The 22,267-nt window shown below is 44.6% G+C and overlaps 1 long non-coding RNA gene across 1 annotated transcript; it reads right to left on the minus strand.

Moving 5' to 3' along the window:
* Positions 1 to 8,123: 8,123 nt before the first annotated feature.
* LOC119878369 lies at positions 8,124 to 18,677 on the minus strand. Its single transcript, XR_005386817.1, has 3 exons — positions 18,340 to 18,677; positions 17,329 to 17,398; positions 8,124 to 8,353 (listed from the first exon to the last, which is right to left on the minus strand). It is a non-coding gene; the product is annotated as an uncharacterized LOC119878369 (long non-coding RNA).
* Positions 18,678 to 22,267: the final 3,590 nt, after the last annotated feature.

Below are 22,267 nucleotides of genomic sequence, written 5' to 3' on the forward strand. Positions count from 1 at the left end.
GATGCTTTAGGACAAGGCGTTCAGCTACCTTCTCACGTATGGAACTTAGTATGTAGCACCAGTCTACCACAGGAATTACTGGGAATTCGCTGAATTGGGCTTGGAGGCACTCGTCTTGTGTGCCGGGAGATTCCAATTACCTCTCCCAACACTTCCGTGAAGCAGCGAGCCTAGGCCTTTTGGAAGCGAATTGGTACCGGCAGGCAGGATGTAAGGTTACAGGCCATAAGCTCAACTCTCAGAAGTGTGTATGCATGGGAGGCAGATGTCTGCTACCCACTGTACATGCGAGTTGGAACCTAGTTACAGTCTGATTGAAGAAGGCTGTTGGAAATCGCTGTATTCAACTCAGATAAACGGGAGTTCAGGCACAACGATTCCACATGCTTTTCTCACAACCTCTCTCAGTCACTACCATGAGGATGTTAGCAGCTCCGTCTAGAGTCAGGCAGGATGCGGGAGGGTTCTGTCCTGAACTCAGCTCTCACCGGGAAGCAGGCCTAGAAGCCAGCTCTCATCTAGCAGCATTCCTATGGCAGTGAGAAGGTAGCCGTATTCTGAGTCAGGAGGTTCCAAGATTAACACTCTACTGCACCTGGAGATACCCTCCAGGTCTGCATTGTTAACTTGCGTCTCAGAAGCGTGTGGCAAACGTCTCTGGTGAAGACCTGCGAAACTCACTCTGCAGGCAGTGTGGAACTGTGAGGCTCAAATCACCCCAGCCCCCACAGAGCCCGGGGCCAGGCCAGCCCAGGTCCCTCTGGGTTAGAGGCTGGTGTCCTGTGCAGGGCGTGCCGCCCTCCAGGAGGGGCAGTGGGAGGAGGCAGGGCACAGTGCATACCGTGCTCCACCCACCTGCATCCACCCAGTCGTGGGCTCCCGGCATTCCCTCCTCCCTGCAACCTCTGTACTCTATGGGACACCAGGGATTCTGATGGGAGCCGGCTCTCCAGAGAACCCCGGGGAGGCTGAGCATGTCCCACAGGGGACAGCTTCCCCAGGTCCTTGCTGGGGTCCGATGGTGTGGGGGCAGAGGTATGATGGTGGTGGAGTGTGGGGGATGGTGTAGGGAGGATGGTGTGTGGGTATAGTGTGGGTGGGGAATGTGTGGGGTGTCGGGGATGGTGTAGGTGGGATGGTATGGGGACGATCCCATGGGGGATGATGATGTAGGTGGATGGTGTGGAGGTGGGTAATGAGAGGGATAGCCTCCACAGAAGAGCCCCCAAGCCCCCGGGTCTCCGCCGCTTCTCTCCGAACCCTGCGTTCACTCTGCCTACGTCCAAGCTTCTTTTGGTTTTGTTTTTTTATCTCAGACTGTTGTGCCCAAGATTGCAAATCCGAGAAACCACCGAGAAGCCGACACCGATGGAAACGCACGAGGGTTTTTTTTCAAGCTCGAGCTTGCGTCCAAGTACACCCGACACAGTGGAGCAGGGACTTGGACCCCGAGGTGGGTTTTAGCTTAGTTTTAAGGGCTGGTCTCGGGGACCTCCCGAAGGGCTGGAGCAATTTCTCAAGTTCTGTTTACATTTTGATATGGGGCCTTCAAGAGCATTGAGCTCTGTTCTCATTCTAATAGGGGCTTCCCGCCCTAGGCCTGGGCTCAGTTCTTATGCTAATGTGGGGCTTTCAAAGACATTAAGCTGTAAACTTTTTTTTTTTCCTGTAACTGAAGTAATGAAAATTTCAGCTCTTCTTTGCAGGGGCGTGGGATGGCTGGACGTGTGCTAACACTGGATTAAAAGTGGAATGGCCTTAATTTTCTCGGCCTCAAAAAAAATTTTTTTTTTCTCGGCCTCCACGCGTCCCGTCTTCCTATCTAGCTCCTTCCCCCTTCCCCGGAGCTCCTAAGAGAGCAATTGCAAATGACCTCTGGTGGCAGCGTGTGTTGGGGGACAGGTCCAGGGATTTGGGATCAGGAAGACCTGGAGCGCGGGCGTCCCGGCTGTGAAGCCGGATTCGATGCTGCAGACTCTTATTCCCTAAGGCTATTTTGACAACTGACTTTGTACATAGAAAAGCTCTCCTTTGTCTTTAAAAGATGAAGAGCAAGTCAAAGCGGTTTTTCTCTGCCCATCTGATTCCTCAGATTCCAATCTGAGACATATTTCCTGTTAATAAGGATAATTTACTATCCGCAGTACTATGGTTAAAATATTCTGACACAAGTAATTCAGAGGGCTGAAGGTTCCTCATCTCTTCACAGCTCAGTCACTCATCAGGAAATGCATCTTTATGGATTTGGAAAGAACCAAGAGACATTATTACCAATGGTCATATTATTATGTTAAAGATTCTTCCTTGAGATCCCAGGAAGGCAATTTTTCCTTGGGCTTGCGGAGGCCTCTTGGAGTGAGGTTAGAATCAGAAATTGTGAGTTTGGGTTTCAGATAATGAACTGGTTAGCTACGTAAACACGGACAGGCATTTAGGTTCTTTTTGAATTTCAATTCCCTTAAAAGCTATAGAATAATTTCTAAACACCTCATTAGACTGTTGCAGGATTTCTTTATTGCTAATACAAGTTAACATTCATATGGCACATATTATGTGCCAAGAATTGTGTCATGCTTCACATAAAAGAACTCATGGGATCCTCCAACAACCCTATGGGCAGATACTGTTATCTTGATGGGCCAACTAAAGGATAGATAGGAAGAAAACATCTTGTCCAAGGTCATTTGACCTAGCTAGTTAAGTGGATTCGAACTCAGGAAGCCTGGCTCCAGGCTGTTATGGCCACCAGAAAATATTTATTAAGTACTTACTAACGTCCTAGATATTGTACAAATAAAGTCCAACTCTTTATCATTAGAGCTCTATGGCACAGGCATTATTACTGTCACAGTTTTGCAGAGAAAGAAGTAGGTTCAGAGCCTAAGCTCAAGGGACTTGCCCAGAGCCCTACAATTCAGAGGCAGAAACCTTCCTTTTCCTCATAATATTCTCCTTCCACCACTTACCTTCTCCTTTCTCTAAGTCTTAATATAAATGTTGCTTCTTCTGGTCATCTTCTCCGAGGCCCCAGTTAGACTAAGCCTTCTTATATATGTACTTGTAGTAAGCTGTATATTTACCTTTATATTGGCTACTATAATCTTGTTTAGTTGTCTTTCGGTCACTTTTTGGTTAGTATCCGTCTCTCCCACCAGCATGGCCTGGAGGGAGCTAGGGACTGCATCTATGTCTGGTTAACTTGGTATTCCTAGCACCTTGCACATAGTAGCTATGCACCAAATACTTAATAAATTAATGGATCCCTAATCCCTAATCAACATCTCGAGTTGATGTTGATAAACATTAGAACATGAAATGGACAAAGATAAGAATGAAATTGCTGAATGAAATGATAAAAAGCAATTTTATCCATTCACTCATTCAGTATTTTATCAGGTGCCTACTGTATGCCATATCTGAGCGAAGGAAAATGATACGTGATTCCATTAGGGTATTATAATAGCAACTTAAAAATTGGCCTTCTAAGGCATTTGCTATAGTTGAAAGCTCTAACTAAAAGGCTCAGTGATTAGAAAGGAACTCAATAAAATCAAAATAAAGTATTATCTGGGCAGTAATTTCCCAGTAAATTTGGTTTAATAAAAATTTCACATGAATCATTTCTTAACTGACACTGAAGCACTGTGAACTCTTTGGAAGACAAATGTCCAGGAAATAAATGTTATGCATTGCTAATTTTAAAGGCACTTGCAATATGGTGTCTACTATAAAAGAAGTATTTTTATCTGATTTTTGCTATTTAATATCCTTTCCTGCTTTTCAGGTTGAGGAGGTGTTCATAAGTGTTTTTCTTTCCTTCTGATATAAAATTCTTACTTTGTTCCCATCGAAGGAACTCTTTAAGAATAAGGCAAAAATTAATTAAACTATTCTTAAAATGTCTTCATACTTGGAGCCTGATACATTTAAGTCAATTTTCAAAATAAATCTTACTGATTAGAAAAAAAAACAAAGATTTATAGGGAAATTGAGAAGATAGTACAGAGAATTCTCATGGGCTTGCACTCAATTTCTCCAATTATCAATATCTTATATTAGTACGGTACAAATATTAGCTAATGAATCAGTATTAAAATATTCGCATTCACCAAAGACCATACTTTATTCAGATTTCCTTAATTTTTGCTAAGTTACCATCCCTCACATCACATTACACTTGTCCTCATGTTTTCTTAGGCTCCTCTGGATTGTGACAATTTTTCAGCCTTTCCTTGTTGTTGTTGAACTGGAACACTTTGAGAAGTAGAGTATTTTGTAAAATTTCCCTCAGGTGGGACATGTCTGTTGTTTATCTCATGATTGAACTGGGATTGCGGATTATATACAGAGATATACTGCCATTTTTATTATATCATATAAAGTATAGATACTATCAACATGATTTATCAGTCTTGGTATCGATCTGATCATCTTGCTGAGGTAGTGTTTGTCAGCTTTCTCCATAGTAAAGTGATTCTTTATTATTATTATAATATTATTATTATTATAACTTTTTCATAATCTATTTTGTAGAAGGAAGTTACTATGTGTATTCCACACATAAGAGTGGGAAGTTACGCTCATCCACTTGAGGGTGGAATGTCTGCACAAATTGTTTGAAATTCTTCTACATGGGAGATTTCTCTTTCTTCTGTGTTTGTTTTTCAAAGATGTTATTTATTTATTTGAGAGAGAGAGAGGAGAGAAAAAGCATGAGCGAGAGGGGCAGAGGGAGAGGGAGAAGCAGGTTCCCTGCTGAACAGGGAGACTGCCTTGGGACGTGGATCATGATCTGAGCCTAAGGCAGAAGCTTAACTGACTGAGCCACCCAGGTGCCCCTCTTTCTTTCTTTTACAATTTTTAATATTAGTATAGATTCATGGATATTTATTTTACACTTTGGGTTATAATCCAACACTACTTATTTTGTTGCTTATATTGTCTCCGCTCTGGCCAGGGGAGCTCTTTCAGTTGACACCTGTGTCTCTTTAACATATTTCCATCAGTATGGAGTCTTTTGTCCATAAATTTGTGAAAGACAAACTTTATGTAAATCTCATTTTTGATTTGCACTTTGTTTCTGTTTGCCTCCTTCCCTCTCTCTTTGCTGTTTCATTTCTTTATTTATTATGATCTGAAAATAGGAAAGGACATAGGATTTCAAATTTTGCTATTTTAAGGTAAATCAATTCTCCTTGGTGCCTAGCCAGTGGTTCTCAAATGTTAGTGTGCAAAAGAATAACCTGGAGACTTCTCTTGTCTTCTCAGTTTCCTTATCTGTTAGTTGAGGGGATCGGTTTCCATACCGTTCATTAACTCTTTGTTTTTAATGACATTCATGGATTTGTCATTATTGGACCGTCACTAATAAATATCACAGAAAGTGAATTCATTTCTCTTTCTCCCTCTCCCTCGTTTTTTGCATTTTTCCATTCTGGAACTTTGATTTGCTTCTCAGAATACTTATTTATTTGAAGTGGGAAAGAGTTTCAGTCATTTTCCATTCACATTTGTAACTTTTTTATGATCTACTGAGGGCCATTTCATAAATGAATTGCTGAGGATGGCTGAGCCGTCCAGTACCTTTTTTTAATTTAAATTTAAATTTAAAAAAATTTTTATTTAAATTCAATTTGTCAACATGTAGTATAATACCCAGCGTTCATCACATCACATGCCCTCCTTAATGCCCGTCCCCCAGTTAAACTATCCTCCCACCCACCTCCCCTTCCGCAATCCTTTGTTTCCCCAAGTTAGGAGTCTCTCATAGTTTATCTTCTGTGAGACCCAGGAAATTTAACAAAAATCCCCTACCCCTGGACAAGCAGAGCAGGACTGATTCCATTTTGTGTTACACCTGCCACCTCCTGTATGACCCCCACATAACCTTAACCTGCTTATTGCTTAAGGCGCTGCCCCACCCTAGTCAAGCCGCTGGGCACACCCTAATCGGAAATCGGCTCATAACCACGTAATCCTGCTTTGTGCCCACCAAAACTGCGCGCCAATTCTGACCAAAGTAATAGGCCAGCTCAAATGGATACTATAGGGTAAGATGTAATTCAATCGGCCACCTGCGTGTGTACCGACATGACTGTGCAACTTTCTGCGTATCCCATGGGCCACTGGCCCCTATAAAGCTGATACGCCCCTTAGTCTCAGGGTCCAAGTCCTTGCTCCGTTGTGTCGGGTACACTTGGACCCAAGCTCGAGCTTGTAAATAAACCCTCGTGTGTTTGTATCAGTGTCGGCTCCTCCGTGGTTTCTCGGATTCGCAATCTTGGGGACAACACTGCCTCTCTCAATTTTCTCCACTCAGTTTCCCTCCTCTCCCTTATGATCCTCTTCACTCTTTCTTACATTCGACATAAGAGTGAAACCGCATGATAATTCTTTCTCCATGTGGCTTATTTTATTCAGCATAATACCCTCCAGTTCCATGTCCATGAAAATGGTAGGTATTCATCCTTGCAGATGGCTAAATAATAATACATTGTATATATAGACCACATCTTCTTTATCCATTCATCTGTTGAAGGACATCAAGTCTCCTTCCACAGTTTGGCTATTAACATTGCCGGTGTGAACATTGGGGTGCAAGTGTCCAGTCAGTTCACTACATCTGTGTCTTTGGGTTAAATACCCAGTAGTGCAATCGATGGGTTGTAGTATAGCTCCATTTCCAGCTTTTTGAGGAACCTCCACACTGTTTTCCAGAGTGGCTGCACCAGTTCACATTCCCACTAACAATGCAAGAGTGTTCCACTTTCTCCACATCCTCTCCAACATTTGTCGTTTCCCGTCTTGTTAATTTCTCCCATTTTCACTGGTGTGAGGTGGTATCTCATTGTGGTTTTGATTTCTATCTCCCTGATGAAAAGTCACGTGGAGCATTTTTTCATGTGCTTGCTCACTCTGTGTAGGTCTTCTTTGGAGAAAAGCGGGTACCTTTAAGTTGGAGAAGAGATGGCAACTCAAGGGGTGTTATTTCCTGTCATGGCCACATACCAGAAGGTTCTTGAGTATGTGTATGTGCGTTTGCCTGTGCCTGTGAGGAGAGGTCGTTGGATAGAATTTGAAAGCAGATCCTCTCCATATTTATAGGTCTATATCTATTTCTCTCTCTTTCTGCACACATCTCTTTCTAACCATTTTGTCTCTATCTCTATAGGGAGATCTATATATGGACGTATAGAGATTAGATATAGAAATGTTTAGTTTGCATATTTAAATATAAATATATAGTTCTGTTTATAGATAATTATTATATTATGAGTAATACATTTAATAATAAATATATTAAGTGGAAACATAGATTTATGTTTATATGTTTGTTTATATAAACATCTATTTATGTTCCTGGGAGCGATCTATCAGTAGATCTATCACTCTATCATCTATCTAGCTAGCTAGCTATATATCCCAGGAAGAGAAAAACCCAGATCGAACAGATGGGAATGTCCCCCTCCGGAATGTGTCATACAAGAAGATAGGCAAAAATCTTCTGTACTTTCCTGATGTGCTGATGCAATTAACTCAGAGATGTACCTGTGATGTACTGTGGGCCAGGAGCCAGTGGTCAAGAGAGAATCCTTGAGACATTTTCCATGCAAAAAGGTGTTTTTATTAAAGTATGGGGACAGGACCCCTGGGCCTGAAAAGCTTCACCAGGATTATGAGGAGCCTTGGTTATAATCTTTTAAGTTGCTGTGTGGGATGGGGACTCTAGAGATAAAAGAAGTTTCCAAAAGGATGTTCACACTTGAAAGATTTATAGGATCCTGGAGGTCTGGCTATCAGCAAACAAATGTTGCTTTTGGCCTCTAGCAAAGCATTAACATTCAGGCAGCTGTGAATTCTTGTAAGAATGTCCCACTCTGTCGGTTTCAAGTATTTGTTTATGGACTGCAAGTTTGTTAGGAAATGTAATTGTAGGGATGCCTGAGTGGCTCAGTGGTTGATCCTGGGGTCCTAGGATGGGGTTCCACATTGGGCTTCCCACAGGGAGCCTGCTTCTCCCTTTGTCTCTGTCTCTGCCTCTCTCTCTTTCTCTCTCTCTCTCTCTGTGTGTCTCTCATGAGCAAATAAAATCTTTTTTAAAAAAGCAGATATAATTTTAAACTATATTTTTTTGGCCTTAGTTCCCCCTATCACCTGGGTCTTCTATCCCTCCATGCATCTCTTGGTTCGTTGGCCTTTGGTGGTGAAGAATCCAAAGGATATGAGGCAGGAGGTGAGTGAGATGGGATTAAGCCAATGAAGTAATTTCCCAGGGAGCTTGGGTAAGAGAAGTGCAGCAGGCAGAATGAAGTGAGAAAGTCAGGTTCTTGTCTCACGGAGTCGAAGAATGAATCTGGTGGACAAAGAGTGAGTAAAGCGACGGGAGTTTATTAAGCAAGGATACTGAGAAAGCTCTCAGGAGTGGGAGGGGCCCAGGCTGGGTTGCCCACATGAGTAAGGACTAGTGATAACATCTTTCACATCTTTAATGGTTTACTTCTTTTTGGAGTCTGGTTATCCTTTTTTGGGCACAGAGGACTGTCCTAAAAAAGACCCTCTCTACCCATACCTAGGGCAGGGTGGTCTCGTTTGTTTCTTTATTTCTGGTTTCCTTACATCTCAGCATCCTTAGGATCTTTGTGAGCCTGAATCTGTAGCCCCCTACCTATTTCTTCCTACCTAGACTCTCCTGTCCCTCAGTCAAGAACAGGAGAGATGTGGCTCTGAGAAAAGGTGCACTAAGAAACATTGTCACAGTTTCAATATTCCCTCCCCACAATTTGTGAGACCCAATTACTTCCAAACTCCTTTTTCCTCCTTTTTGTTTTGGATGGCAATGCTGCTCTGTGACTGACCTACACAACCAATGGCTCAGTAACAGTTCAACACTGTGGAGAGAACCCAAGGGTCTGCTGGGGAAGCATGAAGGAGAACTGTGGACTTGCTTGTTTTGCCCTCAGAAATCAGCATTAAGGATCCTGATATGAAGTTCAAAAGACTGCAGGTAGTACTCTGGGACATAGATCGAAACCCAGTGGGGACGGAGCCTGTCTCTGTACCTGTCATATAGAAGGCCAAATAGACTTCTTTTTGGAATGGATGGGTGTTGAATAAATAGGAGAATCTGTGTATGCTGGGTCTGTTTCAGGTCACTGATTCATACTTAGGGAAAGACATTAATCCAGGGACTGGTTCTCTGAACAAGTCCTGGGAAAACATATCCTAAGTTATTCAAAAAGAGTAGTAAGATAGATAAGGAGTTCAGAATTGAGAAAAATATTAAAATCATCTGAGGAAAGTAGAGGTGTTCATCACGCAAGTGGGTTTCTTGCAATTTACTCACTTATAGCTTGTATATTCTGAACAGAAAAACAGAAAGGGAAGGAACCGCATGTGCTTGAGGTCATCAATTTCATCTATAAAAAGGAAATAATACTGCCTGTCCCGTGACACTGTTGTGAGGACTAATAGTGATGGTTGTTGATGTAGAGACTTGCTAGGTCCAGTCACCATAAAATGTAAAAACAACACACTTTTTTTTTAATTTATTTTTTTATTGGTGTTCAATTTACTAACATACAGAATAACACCCAGTGCCCGTCACCCATTCACTCCCACCCCCCGCCCTCCTCCCCTTCTACCACCCCTAGTTCGTTTCCCAGAGTTAGCAGTCTTTACGTTCTGTCTCCCTTTCTGATATTTCCCACACATTTCTTCTCCCTTCCCTTATTTTCCCTTTCACTATTATTTATATTCCCCAAATGAATGAGAACATATAATGTTTGTCCTTCTCCGACTGACTTACTTCACTCAACAGAATACCCTCCAGTTCCATCCACGTTGAAGCAAATGGTGGGTAGTTGTCATTTCTAATAGCTGAGTAATATTCCATTGTATACATAAACCACATCTTCTTTATCCATTCATCTTTCTTTGGACACCGAGGCTCCTTCCACAGTTTGGCTATCGTGGCCATTGCTGCTAGAAACATCGGGGTGCAGGTGTCCCGGCGTTTCATTGCATTTGTATCTTTGGGGTAAATCCCCAACAGTGCAATTGCTGGGTCGTAGGGCAGGTCTATTTTTAACTGTTTGAGGAACCTCTACACAGTTTTCCAGAGTGGCTGCACCAGTTCACAGTCCTACCAACAGTGTAAGAGGGTTCCCTTTTCTCCGCATCCTCTCCAACATTTGTTGTTTCCTGCCTTGTTAATTTTCCCCATTCTCACTGGTGTGAGGTGGTATCTCATTGTAGTTTTCATTTGTATTTCCCTGATGGCAAGTGATGCAGAGCATTTTCTCATATGCATGTTGGCCATGTCTATGTCTTCCTCTGTGAGATTTCTGTTCATGTCTTTTGCCCATTTCATGATTGGATTGTTTGTTTCTTTGGTGTTGAGTTTAAGAAGTTCTTTATAGATCTTGGAAACTAGCCCTTTATCTGATATGTCATTTGCAAATATCTTCTCCCATTCTGTAGGTTGTCTTTGAGTTTTGTTGACTGTATCCTTTGCTGTGCAAAAGCTTCTTATCTTGATGAAGTCCCAATAGTTCATTTTTGCTTTTGTTTCTTTTGCCTTCGTGGATGTATCTTGCAAGAAGTTACTATGGCCGAGTTCAAAAAGGGTGTTGCCTGTGTTCTTCTCTAGGATTTTGATGGAATCTTGTCTCACATTTAGATCTTTCATCCATTTTGAGTTTATCTTTGTGTATGGTGAAAGAGAGTGGTCTAGTTTCATTCTTCTGCATGTGGATGTCCAATTTTCCCAGCACCATTTATTGAAGAGACTGTCTTTCTTCCAATGGATAGTCTTTCCTCCTTTATCGAATATTAGTTGCCCATAAAGTTCAGGGTCCACTTCTGGATTCTCTATTCTGTTCCACTGATCTATGTGTCTGTTTTTGTGCCAGTACCACACTGTCTTGATGACCACAGCTTTGTAGTACAACCTGAAATCTGGCATTGTGATGCCCCCAGCTATGGTTTTCTTTTTTAAAATTCCCCTGGCTATTCGGGGTCTTTTCTGATTCCACACAAATCTTAAAATAATTTGTTCTAACTCTCTGAAGAAAGTCCATGGTATTTTGATAGGGATTGCATTAAACGTGTATATTGCCCTGGGTAACATTGACATTTTCACAATATTAATTCTGCCAATCCATGAGCATGGAATATTTTTCCATCTCTTTGTGTCTTCCTCAATTTCTTTCAGAAGTGTTCTATAGTTTTGAGGGTATAGATCCTTTACATGTTTGGTGAGGTTTATTCCTAGGTATCTTATGCTTTTGGGTGCAATTGTAAATGGGATTGACTCCTTAATTTCTCTTTCTTCAGTCTCATTGTTAGTGTATAGAAATGCCACTGACTTCTGGGCATTGATTTTGTATCCTGCCACACTACCGAATTGCTGTATGAGTTCTAGCAATCTTGGGGTGGAGACTTTTGGGTTTTCTATGTAGAGTATCATGTCATCGGCGAAGAGGGAGAGTTTGACCTCTTCTTTGCCAATTTGAATGCCTTTAATGTCTTTTTGTTGTCTGATTGCTGAGGCTAGGACTTCCAGTACTATGTTGAACAGCAGTGGTGAGAGTGGACATCCCTGTCTTGTTCCTGATCTTAGGGGAAAGGCTCCCAGTGCTTCCCCATTGAGAATGATATTTGCTGTGGGCTTTTCATAGATGGCTTTTAAGATGTCGAGGAATGTTCCCTCTATCCCTACACTCTGAAGAGTTTTGATCAGGAATGGATGCTGTATTTTGTCAAATGCTTTCTCTGCATCCAATGAGAGGATCATATGGTTCTTGGTTTTTCTCTTGCTGATATGATGAATCACATTGATTGTTTTACGGGTGTTGAACCAGCCTTGTGTCCCAGGGATAAATCCTACTTGGTCATGGTGAATAATTTTCTTAATGTACTGTTGGATCCTATTGGCCAGTATCTTGTTGAGAATTTTTGCATCCATGTTCATCAGGGATATTGGTCTGTAATTCTCCTTTTTGGCGGGGTCTTTGTCTGGCTTTGGAATTAAGGTGATGCTGGCTTCATAGAACGAATTTGGAAGTACTCCATCTCTTTCTATCTTTCCAAACAGCTTTAGGAGAATAGGTATGGTTTCTTCTTTAAACGTTTGATAAAATTCCCCTGGGAAGCCATCTGGCCCTGGACTCTTGTGTCTTGGGAGGTTTTTGATGACTGCTTCAATTTCCTCCCTGGTTATTGGCCTGTTCAGGTTTTCTATTTCTTCCTGTTCCAGTTTTGGTAGTTTGTGGCTTTCCAGGAATGCGTCCATTTCTTCTAGATTGCCTAATTTATTGGCGTATAGCTGTTCATAATATGTTTTTAAAATCGTTTGTATTTCCTTGGTGTTGGTAGTGATCTCTCCTTTCTCATTCATGATTTTATTAATTTGAGTCTTCTCTCTCTTCTTTTTAATAAGGCTGGCTAATGGTTTATCTATCTTATTAATTCTTTCAAAGAACCAACTCCTGGTTCTGTTGATCTGTTCCACAGTTCTTCTGGTCTCGATTTCGTTGAGTTCTGCTCGAATCCTTATTAACTCCCTTCTTCTCTTGGGTGTAGGATCTATTTGCTGTTTTTTCTCTAGCTCCTTTATGTGTAAGGTTAGCTTTTGTATTTGAGTTCTTTCCAGTTTTTGAATGGATGCTTGTATTGCGATGTATTTCCCCCTTAGGACTGCTTTTGCTGCATCCCAAAGATTTTGAACGGTTGTATCTTCATTCTCCTTAGTTTCCATGAATCTTTTTAATTCTTCCTTAATTTCCTGGTTGACCCTTTTATCTTTTAGCAGGATGGTCCTTAACCTCCATGTGTTTGAGGTCCTTCCAAACTTCTTGTTGTGATTTAGTTCTAATTTCAAGGCATTATGGTCCGAGAATATGCAGGGGACAATCCCAATCTTTTGGTATCGTTTCAGACCCGATTTGTGACCCAATATGTGGTCTATTCTGGAGAAAGTTCCATGTGCGCTTGAGAAGAATGTGTATTCAGTTGAGTTTGGATGTAACGTTCTGTAGATATCTGTGAAATCCATCTGGTCCAGTGTATCATTTAAAGCTCTCGTTTCTTTGGAGATGTTTTGCTTAGAAGACCTATCGAGTATAGAAAGAGCTAGATTGAAGTCACCAAGTATAAGTGTATTATTATCTAAGTATTTCTTCACTTTGGTTAATAATTGATGTATATATTTGGCAGCTCCCACATTCGGAGCATATATATTGAGGATTGTTAAGTCCTCTTGTTGAATAGATCCTTTAAGTATGATATAGTGTCCCTCTTCATCTCTCACTACAGTCTTTGGGGTAAATTTTAGTTTATCTGATATAAGGATGGCTACCCCTGCTTTCTTTTGAGGACCATTCGAATGGTAAATGGTTCTCCAACCTTTTATTTTCAGGCTGTAGGTGTCCTTCTGTCTAAAATGAGTCTCTTGTAGACAGCAAATAGATGGGTCCTGCTTTTTTATCCAGTCTGAAACCCTGCGCCTTTTGATGGGGTCATTAAGCCCGTTCACATTCATAGTTACTATTGAGAGATATGAGTTTAGTGTCATCATGATATCTATTCAGTCTTTGTTTTTGTGGACTGTTCCACTGAACTTCTTCTTAAAGGGGAATTTTAAGAGTCCCCCTTAAAATTTCTTGCAGAGCTGGTTTGGAGGTCACATATTCTTTTAGTTGCTGCCTGTCTTGGAAGCTCTTTATCTCTCCTTCCATTTTGAATGAGAGCCTTGCTGGATAAAGTATTCTTGGTTGCATGTTCTTCTCATTTAGGACCCTGAATATATCCTGCCAGCCCTTTCTGGCCTGCCAGGTCTCTGTGGAGAGGTCTGCTGTTACCCTAATACTCCTCCCCATAAAATTCAGGGATTTCTTGTCTCTTGCTGCTTTAAGGATCTTCTCCTTATCTTTGGAATTTGCAAGCTTCACAATTAAATGTCGAGGTGTTGAACGGTTTTTATTGATTTTAGGGGGGGATCTCTCTATTTCCTGGATCTGAATGCCTGTTTCCCTTCCCAGATTAGGAAAGTTTTCAGCTAGAATTTGTTCAAATACATATTCTGGCCCTCTGTCCCTTTCGGCGTCCTCGGGAACCCCAATTAAACGTAGGTTTTTCTTCCTCAGGCTGTCGTTTATTTCCCTTAATCTATCTTCATGGTCTTTTAATTGTTTGTCTCTTTTTTCCTCAGTTTCCCTCTTTGCTATCAACTTGTCTTCTATGTCACTCACTCGTTCTTCCACCTCGTTAACCCTCGTCGTTAGGACTTCTAGTTTGGATTGCATCTCATTCAATTGATTTTTAATTTCTGCCTGATTAGCTCTAAATTCTGCAGTCATGAAGTCTCTTGAGTCCTTTATACTTTTTTCTAGAGCCACCAGTAGCTGTATAATAGTCCTTCTGAATTGGCTTTCTGACATTGAATTGTAATCCAGATTTTGTAACTCTGTGGGAGAGAGGACTGTTTCTGATTCTTTCTTTTGAGGTGAGGTTTTCCTTCTAGTCATTTTGCTCAGTGCAGAGTGGCCCAAAGCAAATTGTATTGGGAAAAAGAGAAAAAGAGAGGAGAGAAAGAAGGAAAGAAAAGAGAAAGAGAAAAAAAAAAGGGAAGAAAAAGAGAAAAAAAAAACGAAAAAAAAAAAAAAAGAAGAAAAAGAGAAAGAAAAAGAAAGGAGAAAAAAAGGGGGTGGGGGAAGGAAACAAATCAAAAAGCAAAACAAAACAAAAACAAACAAAAAAAAAAAGAACCACAGGGGAGTATCTTCTGATTCTGTGTTCTTTAAGTCCCTTGGCTTCCCCTGGAAGTTGTCAGTCTAGCTGATCTTCTGGGGGAGGGGCCTGTTGTGCTGATTTTCAGGTGTTAGCAGTTGGGTAGCTGCTCTGCCCCTGCCTGGTGCAGGGCTCAGTGGGGGTTGTTTACCCCGTGAGGCCGCAGGAGGAACAGCCCCAGTGGCGGGGCAGCTCTGGAAACCTGGATTCAGCTCCGGCAGGAACTCCGTCTGCAGGGCCTGGAGGCTCCGGGGCGGGGCCGTTGCTCTGCTCAGCTGGGGCAGGAGCGTCCTTGCTGTCCTGGGCCCTCCCGGCCTCTGCCTGTCCCGGGGGAGGCAGGATCCTGGGCTGTGTCTCGGCGCCCTGTGCTCCGGAGCCTGCGCTGTTGGATTCGCGCTCCCGGGCTGCGCAACCCCCTCCGCGGAGCTGCCGCCCGAGCCCCTCCGAGCTGCTCCGGGTCCCGCCGCGCGCTGCAGCCCTTAGGGAGCTCGGCGCACTCTCCTGGGCGCGCAGTTGCTCTGTTACTGTCCCAGGGAGCCCGAGGGCATCCTCGCCCTCCTGGGTCTTGCTCCAACTCCCCGCGAGCCCCTTTCCCCCGGGAAGGTCGGTGCAGCTCCTGCGTCTCCGGGACGGGGCTCTCCTGTCCTGGGGACACTCGCCCTGGCCTCAGCCCAGCTCCTCGCGGGGCCCCTCCCCCTTGGAGGCCTTTGTTCCTTTATTTCTTTTTCCCCGTCTTCCTACCTTGATAGATGCGCGAACTCTTCTCACTGTAGCATTCCAGCTGGTCTCTCTTTAAATCTCAGGCCGAATTCATAGATTTTCAGGATAATTTGAAGGTTTTCTAGGTAGTTTGGTGGAGACAGGTGATTTGGAGACCCTACTCTTCCGCCATCTTGCTCCTCCCCCCAAAAACAACACACTTGATTAATATAGCTACCAATATAGCTGCCATATACTTTTTCATTTTATTTATTTATTTATTTATTTATTTATTTATTTATTTATTTATTTATTTATTTATTATTTGAGAGAGAGAGAGGGAGAGAGAGGCAGAGACACAGATAGAGGGAGAAGCAGGTTCCATGCAGGGAGCCTGACGTGGGACTCCATGCTGCATCTCCAGCATCCCACACTGGGCTGAAGGTGGCGCTAAATCGCTGAGCCACCGGGGCTGCCCTACAATATACTTGTTAAAAATATATTTTATCTATTTATTCATGAGAGAGAGAGAGAAAGAGAGAGAGAGAGAGGCAGAGACACAGGCAGAGGGAGAGGCAGGCTCCATGCAGGGAGCCCGAAGTGGGACTCCATTCTGGGTCTCCAGGATCACGCCCTGGGCAGAAGGCAGTGCTAAACGGCTGAGCCACCCAGGCTGCCCATTTTCAATTCTTAAAACACACAATTCGACTTCTTTCTAGCAAAGTTTTATGTGAGTTGGTGTACCTATCAATTAAAAGCTGTAGGGTATGGATCCCAGACTGCCCCTAAGGTGCATGTTCAGAGCCCTTCCAATTCCTCCAAGTGCAGCCTGGAAACCACCGAGCTGGTCTGAGGTCACATCCACAGCTGTGGGAACCAAGTGCCAGAGGCCGTCACGATTTACTGGATCAGAAACCCAGTTGTCTCCTGACGCATCTGAGTCAGGGAATTGGTTTTTCTCAGGGCAGGGTGAAAAAAACCTTACACGATCAGGATTTCTCTCATCCCAAGAAAAATGCTTAGGTTTTTTTTGTTTGTTTCTTTTTTCTCATGTTGTTTGGCTATTTCTCTTGTCACATTGCCCTACTTCCTTTGGTAATTAGTTTTGGAAAGAAATCATTCACATAATGAAAATGATCTAGAAACTCAGGTTAAAAAATTTTTCTAGCCAGTGTGGATATGTGTGATTCACAGTTGCTTTAAGCCTACAGAAATTTGTTTGCACAAATTAATAACAACTTTTAATAAACAGACTTTACTGTTCACTGCTAAAAATATTCCTGTCAGAAGGGCAAGACAGCCGAAGAGTAGGGTCCCCAAGTCACCTGTCCCTACCAAACTACCTAGCTAACTCTCAAATCATCCTGAAAACCTATGAATTCGGCCTGAGATTTAAAGAGAGAACAGCTGGAACACTACAGTGAGAAGAGTTCGCATTTCTATTAAGGCGGTTCCCACCTTGGCTTCACTGGGACCTGGTGACTGTGGTCTCCACCTTTGCCTCACCTGGACCTGGTGACTCTGGTCCCCACCTGGGCCTCACCTGGACATGGTAGCTGTGGACTTCATCTGGACCTGGTGACTGTGGTCCCCACCTGGGCCTCACCATACCTGGTGACTGGGCTCCTCAGCTACCAATGACTAACATCCAGGATGGACCCTTAGTTGCTACTGACACCAGTACCATCCCCAGGGTCTCACTTGTTCCTGGTGACTATGGTCCTTGTCTGGGCTGACCTGACTCATCCTTGGCTCTGATCCTCTCCTGGGCCTCCCCTGCCTTGCAGGTATGGTCTCCCTTGTCGTGGGTGTGTATTGTCTATGGTCCCTTCTGGGCCTCACCTGATGGTACCGGGCCACGATATCCTCCCTTCACAAGGCCAGTAGGTTCTCCGAGTCCTCCTGCATGGTGCTGCAATCCAAACACATCCAAGAATGACGGCACATGAAAACCTTCCGAGGACACATGCGTCTGGGTGCTCCCCGTGGGCAGGTCCCCCTCCATCTGACCAGAGCCGGAGACAACCCCATAGCCCTGAGGGGCAGAGGCTTGGCTAGAACATCACACGCCGGCCCTCACTGCCTGTCTGTCACTCGCCCACCTACAGTCCACCTTCCCAGCCACTGTCCCAGGACACGCCGTCACGCTGGGATCACAGTGCGCTCCCACCCCGGTATCAGGAGCACACGGGCGGGGGACCCAGGAGGCTCTGGCGAACTGCCGATCTGATGCTCGGGTTGATGTCTCCCAGCCCGGGGGATATCGAAGGTTTCTCTTAGATTCCACAAGCACAACGACCGAGGGGAGAAAGCAACGGACTAGACTTCATCAAAATTAAAACCTGATGCCAGCAAGAGTGCGACCAAACTCCCCACACTGAGGGCAACGATGCGTGAATAGCCTGAGGGGGGTTCTGGGGGGAGCACGAGGGACTCTGCCCGCATTCCAGTGCGTGAAGAGTAAGCCTGCTCACCGGTCAGGGGGACCCAGCAGGCCCTGACCGTCCTCCCCTCACCACAGAGTGGGGCGGGGGGGTGTCATCCCTGTCGGGGTCCTTGCATCTAGGACGGGCTGGAAAGGTCACGTATTGTGTCTCCCTGAATAGCACAGGCCTTACAGGGGAGCGGGGGTCCCGAGGGAGCTGCCAAACTCTGACTGCAGCCTCTTTCCCTGGACAGGGCCTTAGGGGGCCACCCTCACCCCGTGGGGCTGTGGAAGGGCTGCAGGAGCTGCTCAAGGTCATCTCATTGGGGTCGGGGTGTTTTGGACCCCAGCCCAGGAGGCCAGCGCCCCCACCCGGACCCACAGGCCCCAGAGTGGCCCACGGGGAGCAGGCATCAGGGGCCACTCACCTGTGACCTATCGCTGTGTGAGCGCCTCCTCTTTATGCATCGTGTACTGGGTAGAGTGGGAGAGTTGGGGAACTGGGTAGAGTGGGAGTTCTGGGGTACTGGGGAGAGTGGGAGAGTTGGGGTACTGGGGAGAGTGGGAGTACTGGGGAGAGTGGGAGAGTTGGGGTACTGGGGTGAGTGTGAGTACTGGGGAGAGTGGGGGTACTGGGGAGAGTGGGGGTACTGAGGAGAGTGGGAGTACTGAGCTACTTGGGAGAGCAGGAGAGTCGGGTCGCTGTGAGCCAGATCCAAAGCACGAGTGCTTCCGAAGGTCTGCAGAAGCACAGTGAGCGCCAGGCAGTAGTGGAACCCGGGGGCGTCACAGTTCCGCCCACAGTGGGGTCCCGCATCATCACTGTGGGCAGGCGGGGTCCAATCAGCACTTAGCCCTTCACCCTGAAGGCCAAGGGTCCCGGGGGAGGGTCCTGTCCCCACGCCAGGTGGGAAGGGGATGCAGGCACCCTCCCCCATCCTCGGGCCCTGCAGGCCTCCCACCATTCTAGGCAGACTGGGGGTCACAGATGTCCCCCCGACCCCCAGAGTTCACAGCATGGGGTCGCACTTAACATTTGAGGGGCTCCTGGGTGGTTCAGTCGGTTCCACGTCGACTCTTTAATTTGGCTCAGGTCAGGATCTCGAGGTTGTGGCATGGAGCCTCACGTGGGGCTCGGGCTCCGTTGGGTGAGGAGTCCACTCCAGGTTCCCCTCTCCCTCTGCTCCTCCCTACCGCACCCTCTCTCAAGTAAATTTTCTAAAAATTAACATGAAGACACGTGAGCATCTTTATCCCCTCTGCAGAGGTGTCTTCGTGTGTGTAACGACCGTGTAAATGCCTTTCACGGACCCACCGGGAGTCCTACCAGAAACCCCTTTTCCTTGATATTTACTGAAGTACAGTCAACACACAATGTGACAGTAGTTTCAGGGCTACAACTAGAGACTTGACAATTCTGTGCCTTACTCAGCTCCCCCCACGAGAAGCAGCGTCACCGTCTGTCCCCGTATAAAGTTATCACAACAGTACTGACTCTATTCCCTAGGCTGTATTTTCTAAATTTCTGTGACTTATTTTATTTACAAACCAGACGCTTATAGCTGTTACTATTGTTCATCTACGTCGCCCGTGTCCTACCCACGGCCCCTCTGTCCATCAGTCAGCAGGATCCATCACATTAACCAGAGAAAGGACATGGGGTAGCCCCCGGTGGTTCAGCGGTTTAGCGCCTGCCTTCAGCCCAGGGCGTGATCCTGGAGTCCCGGGATCGAGTCCCCAGCAGTGTTTCAAATGTGTCAGTTGAAACAGGGGAAAATCTCAGGGAAGGTCCTTCACAGAAATAATAGGACCATTGGTACTACTGTCTCCAGTTCTTTCCAATCCTAAAGATGCATTTCCTGATGAGTGACTGAGGTGAGAAGAGATGAGAACCCTCATCCTCTGAATACTTGTGTCAGAATATTTTGACCATAGTACCACGGATAGTAAATTATCCTTATTAACAGGAAATATGTCTCAGATTGGAATCTGAGCAATCAGATGGGCAGAGAAAAAATGCTTTGACTGGCTCTTCATCTTAAAAAACAAAGGAGAGCTTTTTTATGTACAAAGTCATTGTCAAGATGCCTTAGGGAATAAGGAGTCTGCAGCATCGAATCCAGCTGCACACAGGTCTTCCTGATCCGAATCCCTGGGCCTGTCCCCCAACACAGGCTGCCATGCTGAGGTCATTTTCAATTGCTCTCTTAGGAGCTCTGGGGAAGGGGGAAGGAGCGAGATAGATGTGACTGGAAGCGTGGAGGCCTAGAAAATTAAGACCATTCCAACTAAATTCAGTGTTAGCAAAGTCCAGCCATCCCAGGTCCCTGTGAAGAACAGCTGAAATTAACATTTACTTCATTACCGGTAAAAGCAAAAGTTTACAGCTTAATGTCCTAGAAAGCCCCACAATAGAAACAAACGAGTCAAGAAAGGCCAAGGACAGGAAGCCTCTATTAGAATGAGAACAGAGCTCAATGCCCTTGAATGTCCATATCAAATTGTAAACAGAACTTGAGGAATTGCTCCACCCCTTCTGGAGGTCCCTGAGACCAGCCCTTAAAACTAAGCTAAAACCCACCTCGGGGTCCAAGTCCCTGCTCCACTCTGTCCGGTATACTTGCACACAAGCTCTAGCTTTGTAAATAAACCCTCATGTGTTGCATCAGTGTCGGCTTCTGGGGTGGTTTCTCAGTATTCACAATCTTGGGCACAACACTCTGAGATAAAAAAACAAAGCCAAAAAAGCTCGGACGCAGGTAGAGTAAACGCAGGGTTCTGAGAGAATCGGCTATACCCAGGGCTTGGGAGCTCTTCTGTGGAGGCCCATGCAGACTGGGGGGCAGAATGCTCACCCCCAGAGCCAGAGGACCCACAGACCCCACCGGCATCCGGCCTATCGGGGGGGGGGGGTGTCTCAAGGAGCAGCACTGTGCCGCCCACTGGAGGCTAGAGGTTGCTGATGCCCACCCCACCTCTGATCCCGCAGGTGCATCTACCACACAGATGTGCACCTGCTAATCAGTGCCAGCCCATCCACCCCAGACCCGCACAGACCACTCACCGCCACCAATTTTGTCGGACCACAGAGGATGCATAGATTCGTGTGCCTGGAAAGTAGGATATAGCTTCCTTTGTACTTTGTGCTTTATTGTAATTTATTTTCCTTGATTTTTTTTATTAATTGACTTATTTTAATTTTTATGTATGTACCTTATATAATTCTTATTTTTACTTTCATGGTACTTTAATTGTGTTTCATATTTGGGGTTTAGAATCTTTTTGAAACGCAGGCCAAAATATCTGGTGTTTTTTTTTTGGAGAGCAGTTGTTATTGTTTTCCTTGGTTTTTCTTTTTTTCTTCCCTCTTTCTTTTCTGGAAAAGGTAATGAGATGGAGAAATTCACCTCCATAAAATAACATGAGATATGTACTCACAGCCAGAAGTCCATCAATACCATATATGATGTCTAACTACATTTTAAAACAATGATTATAAAGATAGCAGCTGGCTGGAAAAGAGCACAGAAGAAAACTAGAGAATCCCTTACTGCAGAAGTAAAACAACTAAATCTAGTCTCAGGCCAACGTTAAAAATGCTATAACTGAGATGCAGTCCCACGTGAAGCCATAAAACAAAAAGTTATGGACCACAGAGACGGACGTAGGGAAGTCAGCCACTTATTAAAAATAACATTCATATCTTAGAAGACTCAGAAGATGAAGAGAGAGAACAGGTGGCCTTGCTCACCATTAGAAACGACAATACCCACCATTTTGCTTCAACGTGAATGGAACTGGAAGGTATTATGCTGAGTGAAGTAAGTCAATCAGAGAAGGACAAACATTGTATGTTCTCATTCATTTGGGGAATATAGATAATAGTGAAAGGGAATATAAGGGAACGGAGAAAAATGTGTGGGAAATATCAGAGGGAGACAGAACATAAAGACTCCTAACTCAGGGGATCCCTGGGTGGCGCAGTGTTTACGCCTGCCTTTGGCCCAGGGTGCGATCCTGGAGACCCGGGATCGAATCCCACATCGGGTTGCTGATGCATGGAGCCTGCTTCTCCCCTGCCTATGTCTCTGCCTCTCTTTCTCTCTCTGTGTGTGTGACTATCATAAATAAAATTAAAAAAAACTCCTAACTCAGGAAATGACTAGGGTGTGATGGAAGGGGAGGAGGGCAGGTGGTGGGGTGAATGTGTGATGGGCACTGAGGGGGGCACTTGATGGGATGAGCACTGGGTTATTCTGTATGCTGGCAAATTGAACACCAATAAAATAAAATTATTATAAATAAAAGAAGAAATAAAGAAGAAAGAAAAAAGAAAAGAAGAAAGAAGAAAGAAAG

The sequence above is a fragment of the Canis lupus genome, unplaced genomic scaffold, assembly GCF_011100685.1.
Source record: "Canis lupus familiaris isolate Mischka breed German Shepherd unplaced genomic scaffold, alternate assembly UU_Cfam_GSD_1.0 chrUn_S1548H1736, whole genome shotgun sequence".
Lineage (NCBI taxonomy): Eukaryota > Metazoa > Chordata > Mammalia > Carnivora > Canidae > Canis > Canis lupus.